Source organism: Stigmatopora nigra, chromosome 2 (assembly GCF_051989575.1).
Source record: "Stigmatopora nigra isolate UIUO_SnigA chromosome 2, RoL_Snig_1.1, whole genome shotgun sequence".
Taxonomy (NCBI): domain Eukaryota; kingdom Metazoa; phylum Chordata; class Actinopteri; order Syngnathiformes; family Syngnathidae; genus Stigmatopora; species Stigmatopora nigra.
In genome coordinates, this window is record NC_135509.1 from 14,108,340 (window position 1) to 14,124,573 (window position 16,234).

Genomic DNA, 16,234 nt, shown 5'->3' on the forward strand with positions numbered 1-16,234 from the left:
TCAGAAGTAAACTAGCCCTTTATTTTAATGAAATCTTCTCCTCTTGCTTCGATTTGCTATACGATCTTATAAATTTCAGTCTGTCAACAGGCATTGAGCAATATGTGCACCAAGCCTGGCCGTGTTGTCTTTGTATATAGGACGTTAGCTCGGGAGTGAACACTGTGGCTCTAATCCATCAGGCCTATTGTCTTCACGTCCCCATGGCTCTGTTCAGCTGTCTTTCACCTCCCTGCGCTATCCACCTGATTCATCTCTTCTGAAAAGCCCGAAAAGCCGAGCGATCCCTTCAGCATTGCGTGTGTACTCAAATCCACGGTGGGAAAAGTGGTTTGCTGGTCTCCCCACTCCTACACACTTGAAATTCTTCAAGAAAAAGAATGAAAAGCCTTTTGTGAAAAGTATATATTTAAAACACAGCAGTATACAAAACAAGAACATTTTCTTTTGTCAGAGGCTCTTTTGTTAGAAAACTAGCTACATCCCTCAGAATAAATTCCCAACACTAAGTGTAATGGAAAATATATGGAATAAAAGCCTGCAAGTCATTTCATCTACAAAACAAATCCTCTATACAGCCAAACAATGGACTGCACATACACGTCATTATTTTTCAATGCCTATCTGTGAATAGGAGGGAGGGAATTGTATACAATATTTTATTCGAGGTGAATGATCAATGAAGAATAGCAGGGAAATTCTTCCTGACAGCGCAATTTATAAGAAACTCTTTTTTTGCTGCTTGTGTTTTGGGTGAAAACAGCTCCCTGAGCAGATAATAACATCCATACGCCCACTTTAGAAACTCCTTACGAGAATCAGATTTAGTGTGTCTGCTAGCTCCATTGTGTCGGGGGCACGGTATGGGCAACCCACACCTCATTTGTGATTTCTTTCGACTTGGCAGGATTCTTTGTGTTTGGCTTCGAGCTCCGGGAACTCCTCACATGAGAACCCCTCAATCCCCTCTTGGTTTTTTACCACCTTGTCATCCACGCTACTGTTGGCAATGACAGCTGAAGGCAACACATTTCCCTTCTTTTACAGACAATGTGAAAAGTTCACTTCAAGCTAAGAGATTTGTTTCCCTCTTGTCCAAGGTCCATTTGTATTTGTTGGGTTTATGTAAGATGCTTTTACATCACATAGAAATGAAAGGACATTGACGTTGGGTCCAGTGTTTCCTTTATAGAAATTGGATCAAATCGCACATGGAGGTTGATTAGTTTATAGAAATGTACTGAATGAACCAGGCTGGAAATTCTTCAAATTCAATTATTTCTGATGATATGGATTTGTTGTTGTTCTCAATGAAGACTTGCAGCATTCTAACTCAAAATGGCAAATATTTTATGATGAAAGTCACGCAAGCGAACACTCTAAAATTTAATAGATACTGGGAATATATTTAGCAACTGGCAGATTACAAATGAAGACACAAAATTAAATGGAAATAGTAGTTTAAGTTTGTAATATCCCCAACTGCTTTCACTTTGATATTTTAAAACATGATTTTCTTCATAAGGCAGCCTGGTGTGGTTGACGCATCATCGGCCTCACAGTTCTGGGGCCGAGGGTTCGATCCCGGGTCGGTCCTCACTCTGAAGAGTTTTCATGTTTTGGATGTAATCTGTAAATTTTTTCCTTCCACAAATGCTTTTAAATGTGAGAAACGATAATTCCTTTCTAGTTTCTACCTTCAAGCTCAATTCTTCTTTACCTTTTGCTTCATTGGAACGTTTCCGTTTCAGCATCATTTCATTCTTGGGCTGGTTTGACCTCCGATCTTACAAATGCTTTTCAGGATGAATGAACAATTATCAACCGCAAACTTATTGTACAAAGTCTTTCTTTCACTTCAGCTCTCTTTGTAGCACACGTGACATCATGTATAATTGTAGCGCTATATTCATTATTTGTCTTTCTCCTCCAGGTTTTCTCCTTGTTGATTATTGCTATTGGCGTCTATGCAAACGTCCAAAAAGCCACAGGTAGTTTTTTTTTTTAAACTAAACTCCACTTTCATACTTAGTGTGATGAATTATTATTATAACGTCTAAAATGCACATTTTTGCCTCATTTGGAGATTCACTCTCTACTACTTTCAAACACTTGAGTATTTGAATAGGCTGAATGAAGGTACAACAACCATTTCACCTTTTCTTTTTTACTTGACGACACAGCTCAGTTAGAACCTCATTGAATCGGAGAGGCTTGAAATAGCTGAGGTCAAAATTTGCCCTGCTTTTCTACACTTGAACGACTGAAACAGTTGCGTTTCATGCTCGTTGGATGAGTGAGCAAATGGTTAACCGCGATTCATTAAACACTTGACTCATTGCCTTCCATTTACAGTGATAGGAATCCAATCCCCTTGAACTGTGACAGATGGCTTCGAATTATCATGTTTCAGCACCATTGACGGCAATAGACGTCTAATCCATTTGAATACAGCAATTCCTCTCAGTTCAAATGTTAATACAAAAGAACCATAAACCATCTCCCACTGTAGTAAAGATGAGACAATTAAAGAGGAAGTCAGAGAGTATAACATTTAGAAGTTGTACGTCTTAAAGAGCTTCTGTCAAAGCAGACCTAATCCCATTTCTGTCTTTCATTGAGCATTCACCTCGAATAATCCTCATGCTAGTGGGAGTGGTCATGTTCTTCATCACTTTCTGCGAATGTATCGGAGCCCTCCGAGAAAACATTGACCTCCTGAAAATGGTAAAATTCTTAACAAATACATCACAAATATTGACTTTTTTTTCCTCAAACAGTGACAGCATCAATTTGTTCTAAATACATGCCCATCATTGGCTCTGTGATGACAAATGTGTCTAGTGTAATTTAGCCAAATGTCTCTTCTGCTTTCAGTTCACCTCCAGTCTGACACTGGTCTTCCTTACCCAGCTACTAATCGCCATTTTGGCCTTCTTTGACTCAGAACAGGTGCGTGTTTGGTTTCACTTCATCAATTTACAACATAAAATCAATAAAGCAAACACCTCAGGGCCTCATTATTGGCTCTCTGATTTCATTCTACACCAGCAGCGCCTACAATACACTTCTGAAGCTTACTTGCTTTGTAATATATTCTCACATGACGCCATTTTTCAAATACGGTGCACGTTTTTTGACAGCTAATGTAAAATATTTACATGTAAACAACTTGGTGTCCACATATAAATTCATAAGCATCGTGATGGACTGGCCTATTATGGGACCATGGAGGCTGCAACTGTGTTTCTTAAAACTGGATATTATAAAAGTGGACTTATCTGATTTGCATACCAAGTCATTGTGCAGCATCGTGCAAATATTCGGTAAATGTATTTGCTTTTAGCTCATATTTTTATGTATTCCATTGTTGACCTTAGGCTACCTCAACACTACAACATGCAAATTAGAGACAGTTAAGTGATGAAATTTAATATGAACTTATGCTACAGTATCGTTCACGTATTTTGCTGCCAACACAACACAACAGAATATAAATTGCCTGCCACTTTATACATTTCAATGAAATAAAATTGATGAGATCTGACTGCTTTGTTTGGAAAAACAGTGCTATAATACTAAAACTACTTTTCCTTCCCTTTGTTATGTCTCAAACACTTGCTATTTGCCCCCCAAAACATGACAGTGAATTCTTTCAAATAGCATAAAAACTTCGCATTCATCTCATTTAAGGCTTTTGTTATGATGCTCTATTTATTTTGGGTGTCATTTACTGAACAATGAAAGTCAATAAGATGGTGTTGTATATCCACAAAAAAAGGCATGTGTGGTCCAGATGTGATCTTAATCAATCCCGGGGAAAACAAAAACAATATTGCTAAATTAATGCACGTCAGATGTATAGGTATGTGCTTAGTTTTAATTTCATGCTTGATTTTGTTATTAACACATGAGCCGCAGCTATTATGTTGTTGACATCAATCTGCTTTAACATTTTATTTGGAAACGTGTACAACAAACCGCTGTAAAAAATGAATTAGTACATTAATAGATGAGCCTAACAAAGTTCGTCTGGGGTCTACAGTGAAGAAACTTTCTCCTTTTTTGAACCGCTTTTTCCTCCTTAGGGTTGCCGGGGGGTGCTGGAGCCTAACTCAGCTGACTCACACCCTGAGGCGGGGGGCACCCTGAATCGGTCTGACTAATATCCAGGTTTTCTATGCCACTCAAATGACACAAAGTAAGACTATTACCTTACTCCAGTCTGCATTATAAAACCACTGTGCTCACCAACGGGTGACGGTGAATTATCGTAACAGCCCTTGGTTTCCCCTCCGCTCTGATTTGTCTTTGCTGCTTCAGTAGCGTTACAAATTTATATAATACAAAGAAAAAAACAGCTCCATAAACTGTAATGGATATGATGGTGCTGATAAGATTTTTAACTCATTCACTGCCAGCCGAGCTATTTATTTAGTATCACAGAGTATGTATTGATGCATATAGCTGGCCAGGTGGGGAGTGGGACTAGTTTCACCTTGATGTGGCCCAGTCTCCTCTCCTGTAACCTCAAGGTCAAAGGTGTGAACTGGTCATGTTGGAAATGCTGCATATTGATGATGCTAAACAGGGAAAACAAAAAGAAGCAAGTTATATATAGAGAGTGGAGATTCAATAGATAGGCTTAGGTGTGTTTTTTTTTGGAAATCGTTTTACCTTGATCTGGCCCTGTAACCTCAAGGTTGTGAGTGTCCTGGGAAGACGTGCATGCTGACGCTAAATGGGGAAAACTTGATTTAATCAAGGCATTTGGGAGTTGCCAAACTATTATTACAGGAAAGAGAAATCTTACAAGAAATTAATTAACAATCAAGATAAAGAATGAAAATAAGTTAGTTAGTGCTCAGAGCTATTTTCCCTTTTGCACATCAGGTGGTTAAATATACAGGCTGACATTAACAACTACGAGAAAGTTGTCTTAACAATTTTTGTGTGAATGATTAGTGTGTGAAAACAGAACTGGAGTTCAGCATGTAATCATTTACAAGGGCAGTTATCTGCAGAGGTTGACAGATATGAAGTATCATTTAAATGTCTAGAAGTAAAAAACAAACACCAAAGTGCATGTCATCACAATGTTCATAATGTGCAATACTACTGTATTTTAAAGGATTAAAGCCCAACCAAAAAGTATTGACAGCTTCCCCCACAGACGTTAGGATGAATACAATGTATTTTTTGAAGTATGAAAGCCTATTCGACACGTACTTACAGCCCCGCCCTCGTCCCACCCATTGACTAATGCGTGTTATTATGAAAACAATGTATTTTTATTTTAAGTATTAAAGTCCAACCAAAAAGCATTTACAGCCCCATCCACACAAACATATACTTACTAATGCACGTTATTATGAAAAAAAATATATTTTTTCTATGTGCCCTTTTTTTCAGTAGGCGTGGCCGAGGCCAGAGTTCAAGTAGCCGACGTCAGACGCCAGAATCGCTGATGACCCCGGAAGGAAGACAGGCGTGCGTGCGTGCACTGCATGGCAGCTCAAAAGTGACGATTTGCCGACGAAATCCTGCCAAACTTGTCACAGGACGATGCTGCACATTTGGTACGTTGTCGTTTGGGGATTTCGAAGCCCCAGTTCTCGTCTTAAGAGTGATTCGTTGACGCGATGTAGCCCCATGTGTGTGCAGACGGCAAAATGTTTGCAAACAAATTGGCTACATTGCGTTACCGATCGCTCTCTGTTTAAAATGAAATCATTCCTTTGTGTGTTTCAGTCCCTCAACGAGCATCGAGTGCTGGGAAACATCAAGAATGTGGCCAAAACGACCAGAAAGGAGCAGTTTGTCGATGCCATAACAAAGTGAGTCATTTTTAAATAGTTTCGATTTTCTTTATCCGTGTAATATTTAAACGCCAGCGTTCAAGGCTTTGTGCAATTGGCTCGATTTTCATCATGATACATTCAATTTTTTTTTTAATAATAAACAACTGGATAAATCACCCAGACAAATTTCATTAGTGGATTGTAAGGAATAAACGGTAATCCCTTGACTATCGCGGTTAATGTAGACCAGACATGGCTGTGATAAATGATAAACTGTAAAGTAGGCTCATCCCTATTAAAGTAAATTTAAAAAAAAAAAAAATACTGTAGTGGCAAGTGAAGGAGTAACTTCTGCTTGAGTTTCCACATCTTTTTGAACTTAAATAAATTATAAACATTCAGCCCCTTAACTTGGACCTTTTTTCATATTAGTTTTAAATGTAGTTTTGACAAAACAGATTTATTTAACAATAGTGCAGGTGTCATTTTTGGCTCATTTAAACACAAACTCTTTGTAAATAATAAACAACTGGATAAATCACCCACACAAATGTCATTAGTGGATGTAAGAAATAAATGGTAATCCCTTGACTATCGCGGTTAATGTAGACCAGACATGGCTGTGATAAATGATAAACTGTAAAGTAGGCTCATCCCTATTGAAGTAAATTTAAAAAAAAATACTGTAGTGGCAAGTGAAGGAGTAACTTCTGCTTGAGTTTCCACATCTTTTTGAACTTAAATAAATTATAAACATTCAGCCCCTTAACTTGGACCTTTTTTCATATTAGTTTTAAATGTAGTTTTGACTAAACAGATTTATTTAACAATAGTGCAGGTGTCATTTTTGACTCATTTAAACACAAATAGAAAAACAAACTCTGTATATTTATTTTTTAAAGAATGAATGGATTTGAAATAATTGACTGAAAACTTGAGGCAGAAGTAGGATTTATTTTAACTTTGTAGGCCCCTGTCCAGCGTTTTCAAATTTCCCACCACATGATCCTGATATATTTTTGTGGAGGAAAACAGACAGATCATTTTTTAGTGTACAGCAGACTGTCTAATATTGCCTTTTGGTGTTTCATAGAAAAAAGCTAAATGTAGGAGTTAGTTGTCAAATTTTGATGTTCGGCGCTAGTCTGTACTTTAATCTATTGTGTCTTCACTCTTTTGGTTTCCTGCCTATGTTGAGATTGGTTCTGCAAAACCAAAAAAACAATTCCAAGGTCTTACCCTTTTATTTTGGGGAAGAATTCATAGATTTGTTCTGCCTGAGCATATCTAAGAGTTTTTTCAAAATAAAAGGTATGGCCTTGTGAATGTTTTTTTATTTTTCAGAATTCCACCCAAGGGGGACCAAGTTTCATGCCTGAGCCTATCTTGACATAGGCAGGAAACCTGAAAAACATTTCCACGGTATTTCCTTTTATTTTGAAAAAAAACTCATTTGTTCTGCCTGAGTGTATCTGAGGTTTTTTTTCAAAATAAAAGGTGAGCTTTTCCCAATGTTTTTTTTTATTTAACTCTGAACTGACTTCTTTTTTTTCCAGAATCCACCTGGTTTTTGCCTATGAACAGATAGCCTCAGGAACCCCCATGAAGTTTTTCAAAATAAAAGGTAGACCCTTCTCATTGTTTTTTTAACTAACTGTGTACTAACCCCCCCTTTTTTTCAGTTTTCCAGAATTCCACCAGGGGGTGGAGGAGATTCGATTTTTTACGATGCTGGAGCACCAACAGGAACCAGTCTATGAAGTTTTTCAAAATAAAAGGTAGGCCCTTCTCATTGTTTTTTAACTAACTGTGTACTAACCCCCCTTTTTTCAATTTTCGAATCTTCTCCACCAGAGGGTGGAGAAGATTCGATTTTTTACGATGCTGGAGCACCAGCGGGAACCAATCTACAAACTTTTTCAAAATAAAAGCTGATTTCCTGTTTTTCCAGATTTCCTGCTGGTGACTAGAGGAATTACTTCATTTTATTTAAGTTTTTCAAAATAAAAGCTTTGAAATGTAAACATGTGTTGGTCTTTATCTAACAAAAAATGCAAGTCACAATCAAAGTTCAAAAAATTTATTTACAAGTAAACATTTGAAGTTCAGCATACTTAAGAAAACATTTGTAGATTAACAAAAAACTGCAAGACACTTAAAAAAAAGGGGGATAAACACTTAGAAAAAAATGATAGAAAAAAGGGGGATAAACACTTAGTAAAAAAAATGATGATAAAAAAGGGGGATAAACACTTAGTAAAAAAAATGATAGAAAAAAGGGGGATAAACACTTAGTAAAAAAAATGATAGAAAAAAGGGGGATAAACACTTAGTAAAAAAAATGATAGAAAAAAGGGGGATAAACACTTAGTAAAAAAAATGATAGAAAAAAGGGGGATAAACACTTAGTAAAAAAAATGATAGAAAAAAGGGGGATAAACACTTAGTAAAAAAAAGGGGGATAAACACTTAGTAAAAAAAATGATAGAAAAAAAGGGGGATAAACACTTAGTAAAAAAAATGATAGAAAAAAAGGGGGATAAACACTTAGAAAAAAAAAATGATAGAAAAAAAGGGGGATAAACACTTAGTAAAAAAATTGACAAAAAGCAGGGGGAACACTTAGAAGATGAAAAAAGAAGGGGGTATAAATACAGAAACTAAATCTTTGAGAAAATTGGGTGGGTATAAACACTTGGAAAATAAAATTTAGAAGAAAAAAACTGGGGGGGGGGTGGGGATTGACACGAATATAATTAGAAGGAAAAACAACACTTAGAATTCTTGCTCCAACATTAAATGACAACCTTCTTACCTTAAAGATCTAGTCAAAAAGCTGTGGAAATGAATGGCCAGTGAAATGTCATCATGACTTAGGCTTTTATTGAATTTTCAGAAATACAGAGACACCATATGATGCAAGAGAGACATCTTCAAGTGGGCATCCAAGATACCTCAGGCCTGTTGCGTGCAAGAAAAATAGCAAAAGTTAGAATATATCGAGACTGGAGATTCAACTTTTTTTGATGGGGGTAAGTTTTACCTTGATCAGTCCCAGTCTCCCCTTCTGTAACCTCAAGAGTGATCTAGGCACACAGAAAGCTGCATCTTGGTGCTAAACAGAGAAAATTGCACAAACAAAAAAGCACAAGTTAGCATATATACAGCCTGGAGATTCAACAGGTTTTTTTTTTTTTTAAATGGGAAGTAGTTTTTGTCTTGATGCTAAACAGTGAAAACTTGATTTAACCAAGGCATTTAGGGTTGCCAACCAATTACAGCATAGAGAAATCTTACAAGAATTTTAATAAACGATGAAAATAAGTTAGCGAGTGCTATTTCCCTTTTTCCAGACAAGGCGATTAAATATACAGACTGGGGTTAAAAGCTAGGACAAGGGTGTCAAACTCGAGTAGGTTCGCAGGCCACGATAAAGTCAACTTGATTTCATGATTGATACCTGTACTATTTTTTAAATATTTCGATATTTTTTTCCATTTAAATTGGATTAAAAAAACTGCATCAAAAGCCCTCAATATTCCGTTTTTTTATCTAAAACAAATGTTTGAGCTTTTTTTTTTTCTTCATGAGGGAAATATCTTGTAATAATTTGTTTTTCATTTCAAAAGGAAACCAAATATTTTGGGGAAAATGTTCAATATTAGCGTGGAAAACAATTTTTAAATGTTACACTATGCTTTTTTAAACTTAAAAACACAAAAAGTAAAAAATGATTAATAAAATACAATTATTGATTTTAAAAAAGGTGAAGATGAGGTCATATAATACACATGTATAATCTTCATTTAAATTTGATCCTAACAGAAAGTCAGCACTCATGATTTACTTTCTCAGGCCGCACTAAATGACTCGCCGGGCCAGATTTGGCCCGCGGGCCGCCACTTTGACACCAGTGAGCTAGGAGAAACTTTGCTTAAATTTTGTATACGTGATTTTCGTTTGTAAAAATAGAACAATTAAAAATCGGGAACGGGTGTTTAGCACTCAGAATGAAAACGATTACATACAAAACAACAGGAACTAAGTAGTGCCCCTGGATGTCATTCTAGAGTGAACACTTACCCAGGAAACTGTTGGTTGATATCTTGCGTTGTTTGATTAAATTTAAAGTCTTGCTACACGACTCAATAATGGAGAGAAAACGGAGAACATGCTCTTTAAATCAAATCGTGACGCTAACACTAATGCTGACTAGTAAGTAACATGTGGCACAAAGCCGGTCGAGAAACTGTTGGTTGATATCTTGCGTTGTTTGATTAAATTTAAAGTCTTGCTACACGACTCAATAATGGAGAGAAAACGGAGAACATGCTCTTTAAATCAAATCGTGACGCTAACACTAATGCTGACTAGTAAGTAACATGTGGCACAAAGCCGGTCGAGAAAAGAAGCCCATACTTAAATTATCGACGGTGTGTTAAACCTGGCATTAAACTAAGAGATTTGTTGGCGTTTTGGGCTAAATGAATTGCTGAAAAATCTCCCGATCGTGTGATAAAAACGCATTTAGGCCAGCGAATTGCTCGATTCCTTACCTCGTTGGCGTGGGGAAAGCGCTGCAAAAGGAAGAGTTACTGCGCATGCACCTAATTAACTCCTTCGCCGTCGACAATAGGCGTAACCACGCCCATATTGTCCCGTCACATTGAGGCGTAACCACGCCCACATTGTCCCGTCACATTAAAAGTGGAAAAGATGGTGAGTTGCTTACCGCGCTCCTAAGAGGTGCTTTGTCCTCCCAATCAGTCTATGTTTAAAAGATGACGAAGAATAGTCGTGAGTTGTGTGGTCTTGATGCTGTAAAACACTAACCACTCACCCACCGGGCCACCCAGGTCATTATTGATGTTTTTTTGTGTCTACAGGGCTTGGAAAAAAAACATTGTAATTGATCAAGTAGGCCTTAAAAATAAATAAAACACAATTTTCTAAGGACATTTCCAGACGAAGCTCTCAGAGCAAACCATACCGCCGACTCCCCGGCACCCCGGGCCGTTCGCACTGTCAGCCGCCGGACTTCCTGCTGCTAAACAGAGCAATTTAACAAACCCCAGCATCCCTAAATGATTCAAATGTTCCGGCACTTCAAAGCCCATCCAAATGCTCCATTTCGACAGATCCCTTGAAGGAGAATGTGCAGCTAATGACGGGAGAAGATGATGTTAGGTCCCAAGATCCTCAAGTACAATCCACCACGTGTAGGAGGAAGATCAGTGTGAAATGTTCTGAAATATTTAGAAGAACAACAGGATCAAATACATTTTGATCCAGCTTGCCGTGTATATCAGCAAAACTAGCTTTTTCGCTCTCTTTCTCTCCTCAAGTACTAATCAGTCATTCCGGGAGCCCAAAAGCACCCACAGAAGTTCATTTCAAGCCAAATTAAATCTTATAGCTCAGTCGCTTATCAGAGTAAGACGGTATATTATCTCAATTCGATCTGCATCACCTTGTTTTGGCATTTTTATAAGGAAGGCCTGTTACAAAGAGAGAAACAAAAAATACTTTTTAAATGGAGGAAATTCATTCAGGGGGTCTACTCATAAATCAATCAAATCAGGGCATTTAAATTATAATTCATCTGGGTCTTGATTATATTAACACAAGTGGCAAACACTGAAAACAGAGAGTAGAAAAAGCATTTTCCAACTGTAGCGCATTTTACATGCATTAAGTCTATCGACCCAATAGGTAATGAGTTTTATGGTAAATGCTGCTGGCATTTGTGCAATAAACATTCTGTTTCTCTTTCAAGGCTCACCACCATTTGGGCAGGGGTTGTGAAGAAAGGGATCAAGCACTATAAGGATGACCTTGATTTGCAGAACATGATGGATTCTATTCAGGAAAAAAAGCTACTCTGTTCTTTTCTCACCCTACTTACCATATATCAATAACTAGAACCACAACTTGATGGCACACATCACACCCACAAAGTGAAAACAGCACCTTGTTCCCACAGAGATGCGAGAAGTTTTGTTTGTTGTTATTTCCATACTTGAGAAGCGAGATTTAGTATAAACCCCAAGGCTCGACTCATGTCACAATAGCGAGCAGTTATTTTCAACAAACAAACCGGTGGGATGTAATGTAAAGCGTAGAGCCATGTTTTCACAAACAATATTATTTTCCTCATAAGCTCCATTGCACCAAATCCTTTCAGCCTTTCAGTTCATTGCAGGACCACATGGCATAAATCTCTCCAGTTACCCAATACTGATTCAAAGAGCATCCAGAAATCATTGTTTGCTAGAAAGACAGTCATGACCGTCCTTTAGGCCAGTTTGAACTTGTCTCAGAAAGTGAAATGCACATGAGCAATTCAAGGAGCTTTCTGTTCACTGTTTAAGTCTAAAAGATACTTTGTAGGGTCAGAGTCGGGGTGGGAAAGGGCTTAACTAAGCATACATCAATGGAGCTATGCCATTCCAAGGTCATGTGGTGGCATCACCATCAATTGAGAAAAAGCGTACACTTTACTGAAGACAGCCTCAAACCAGAAAGATGTCAATCCCAGACGTCTTTGGTTCAGGATAGAACTTTACCCTTTAAAAATGGTATTGCAAATCTGTGTGTGGCCTGCCAATAGTCATGACTTTGAACTCAAAACAACACTTGCAGGCTAAGCCTGGCTCCGTGGTTTATTTTCAACACAACCATTTTGCCACAACTTCTACTGGAATGCCATTTGTGAGCAACCTTAGGATATCGAAAACTAACAAAATAACTTAAGCTACTACAACTGGAAAAATAATTTAAATGACATTTTATGCTTACAAAATTACTCTCTTCTCACAGTATTATGACAGTTTAATCTTGCACACAATAAAAACCCATTATTTATCTAAAAAAAATCTGAACTACATTGGGAAATTTGTGGGAATTCCACCCAGGTTGTGCTGGCTGTGTGTGGCTAATCCACTGGGGATTCATTCAAAGAATTCCCCACTCACATTGCCAATTTTGCTTATTCGAGATTACCAGTCAAATAATTCATAAAAGAGGACCAAAAAGAGTAAGCAGTTTGGCAACGGCAGTGAACATTTGGCAGACTTTCCTCGGGTAAAAGCACATCTTCAGTATGACTATTCATCCCACAAGGACATGTTCTCTGAAAACGGGGCATCGCTTGACAGGGAAAAAAACTGATCGTGGGAAAATAAAATACATCAAAACACAATGTTAAAAGTGAGAAGTAATAAATGTAGTAAATGTACATTCCCATATGTTTCTAGTCATGTCCGTCACACAGTTCCAGTGTTGTGGGTGGAACAACTACACGGAGTGGTCACGGACTGCGTACTTCAACTGTACCGAGGAAAAGCCGAGCTCCGACCGCAGTGCCGTTCCTTTTCTCTGGCTGTGCTTTTCTTCCTATAGAGGTGACTGTTTTCTTTTCTTTTCTTTCTTCCGCCCACAGAAAAAGAAAGAAATCACATCAAATAGGGGAGAGAAGATTAAAGTTGCTGAAAAAACACGACGTCCTCCAAGACTCATAATTGGTTGACTGATTGCTCTGGGGTTAGTGAAACAGCTAATCGAGGTTCAAGGTGATTGGTTGAGTGAGGCTGCAATTTAGGGACCGTGTTACACCAGCCTCAGCAAACTTGCACTGCCATTAACAATAATACCAGAAAGTCTGAATCTATTTTCACAGTCAAGGCTGGCAGCGGATGATCTGTTACAGTGCCAATGATGACGATAAAAAAAGACAAGTAAGGCTTTTCTTTCCTGTAAAAAAAAAGGAACATGTTAGGCTTTATTTCCTAAAAATAAATATGTATATCAAGGATTTTTTTCTTTTAAAAAAGATCATGGATTTGTTTTTCAAAGACCATGTACTACAGTATGACTTTTTTTTACGGTAAATGTTTTTTTTTTCCACAAAAAAAAAAACACTTATGTTTGGCTTTTGTAAAGAACATGTACAGTAAAGCTTTTCTTTTTCTTTTTTAAAGGATAGACCATGTATCGTAAGGCTTTTTCCACTTTTGACCACTTAGTCAGTTTTTCCTTTTAAAAAGACCAAGTATAGTATGTTTTAAATACAATATAATATATAATTAGTATAGTAATGCTTTTAAAAACTAGACATTTGCCTTTAAAATAAAAAAAAACGCGTATAATGCATTTTTTAATTTTAAAAAAGACCCTATATGTAGATGGACAGGCTTTATTTTTAAATATAAGACACTGTATAGTAAAGCTTTTCTTCTAACAAAAATAAGACCATAGAAAGTAAAGGCTATTTGTTTGTATACCTTTTTAGAGCTTTTTTCCCCTTAGTTGTAAATTCTCATCTCCAACCCGTCTGATGTCGTCGGCATCCAATTTTGGTAGTGATTCCTTCCTTTCTTTTACTCATTCAATTTATTCAGCGTATCTGTACAAGGAGAATATTCACACAAATCAACTCAAGGCTGATGTAAATGTGAGCAGATAAAGTCACACCTAGGTACACACATAATATATATGCAAATATAATCTCACGCACGCATACCTGGTTGCAATTTTTTCCATTTACAGAACTACATTTGGAACCTTGGCCAAAATGCATGGTGTACATGCCTCGAGTTGACAGCTCCTTTTTGTCTTCACCGAGACAGGAAACTAAAGAGGGCTTGTAGATCCATCACACCGCCATCGATTATCTATCACAAAGCCAAGAAAACGGAGCAGCAACCTATTTTACATTACCTCCGAATCAATTAATCAAACCCTTAAAGAATCGGTGCAGAAATGCAACCTATTGGCCCGCCGAGCCTTTAAATGCGGGAAAGTTGCTTCAACTCGTTTAGGCTTTCACCTCACATCTAACGGACATTGAAACCTTTTTTTCCCAGTCGTTTTCTTTCTTTTCCCAATTCTCCGCAGTAAACAGGCTTCTGCAAATCTCTTCGCAGCCGTCAAAACATTTAACGTCCTTGTCAGTGTAGGGAAAAACACAGTGCCACCCACAATGACTGTTGGCTTCAGAGAAGAAAACTTGAATTCTCATATGAGTAAAGACTTTCAATATTTGCTTTCTTCCTATCACGCAGGCACTCGTCAACACTCTGCGGCACTTGAGTTCAAACCTTGGACCACCTGCAGGTGGACAAGTCAATCTACCCAGTGGGGTGTGCCGACAGGGCCATGTTGTGGATCGAGTCTCAATCTCTTACTGCTGGGAAGCATGGCGCTGGGTTTGGCCTTGCCACGGGTAATATTTCAGCACCACTCAACATTTCTAAGTATCTTTCAAGTCCTTAATAATTCATTTGTTTTTTCTGAAAGAAAACCCAGGATATTCTTGCTTGATTTGTGCTCTAAAATAGCAGACTGCAACTACTAAGCACACTAAAATCAAATTTCCCTGTTCTCACTGTTCAGCTCAAATGGAAAAATAGTGAGCCAGTCAGTCCATGGTATTGTAAGTAGGTGGGTGGGTTCCTTAGCTCAAATGGGAGAGTGGTCGCTTACCATGCAATTCCCCTAACCTCCAAGTTCTCTTATTTTAAAAGAAAGCTTTACTATACATGGTCATTTTTTTTCATTTAATAAAAGAAAATGCCTCTACCAGTCAAGGTGGCACTAAAATAGTTAAAAGACTAGATGTAAAGAGCAATATTTTTTTTTTTTGTTAAAGATCTATGCCAGCAATCTGAAATCAAATCTGCCATGAGCTCTCCCAGATTTGGTCAACACATTTGAATTTGTTATGTTAATAATCTGCATTGTTTTCCAGCCCTGAGAATTTGTATGGAGTCACATTTGATTATGCAATCTGGAAATGTCCAATTTAACACCCAGCTTGAATATTGGTTTGTTGTTGTTATGTGTTTGTATCATTAGGTTCTCGAGTACCAACGAATGGGAATTCTACCAAATTTGTTGTTTTTGTCCAACATCACTAAACTTGATTTCTAAAGTAATAGCACAACAGCTGTACAGAAAAAAAAAATCCAACAATAACAAAGCTCATGGATTGCAGCTTTATAACCTTGTAAATGTGACTCTCATCCACACAGACTCATTCCGAATAATTAGGTCCTGTTGTCATATGAACATTGCAACACGTTTCGGAGGCACCTTGACAGGGTTGGCACAGGCAGGAGCTTTAACAGGCGCCAGTTGACTCATCTGAAGCTGCTGGTGCTGTCCTCTAGATTTCAGGAATTGTGCTGTCCCAGATCCTGATCTCGCAGATCCGAGAAGAGATTACCTCCCTGTCGTGAGCGCCATCCAACGAAGACTAAGTAAGGAAAAGAAGAATAGGAGAAGAATGAAAAAGACAATTGCCATGCTCTTTTCCACTCAGAATGCACTCACGAAGGGTTTTTAACTGCATCTTGTTTTCCATGTAACTACAATTTGTGTGAAACATTTAGTAATTGTAAAGTTGGGGTCGGTATATTAAATATTGAAATCAA

General features: G+C 37.7%; 2 long non-coding RNA genes and 1 pseudogene across 4 annotated transcripts; 2 read left to right on the forward strand and 1 right to left on the reverse strand.

Annotated features, from left to right (window-relative positions):
- The first annotated feature begins 1,211 nt into the window (after positions 1–1,211).
- LOC144209404 (tetraspanin-33-like) lies at positions 1,212–16,039 on the forward strand (annotated as a pseudogene).
- Positions 5,434–7,825, forward strand: LOC144192147 (uncharacterized). 2 transcript variants are annotated; one of them, XR_013325055.1, is made up of 5 exons: positions 5,434–5,579; positions 5,752–5,837; positions 7,358–7,425; positions 7,484–7,579; positions 7,656–7,825. It is a non-coding gene; the product is annotated as an uncharacterized LOC144192147 (long non-coding RNA). The 2 variants fall into 2 exon arrangements; XR_013325058.1 differs by having other exon boundaries at positions 7,753–7,825.
- On the reverse strand, positions 8,349–10,452 carry LOC144192141 (uncharacterized). Of its 2 annotated transcripts, XR_013325051.1 has the most exons (4): positions 10,358–10,452; positions 8,845–8,916; positions 8,617–8,762; positions 8,349–8,524 (listed from the first exon to the last, which is right to left on the reverse strand). It is a non-coding gene; the product is annotated as an uncharacterized LOC144192141 (long non-coding RNA). The 2 variants fall into 2 exon arrangements; XR_013325052.1 differs by lacking the exons at positions 8,349–8,524; positions 10,358–10,452 and adding an exon at positions 9,885–10,324 and having other exon boundaries at positions 8,663–8,762.
- Positions 16,040–16,234: the final 195 nt, after the last annotated feature.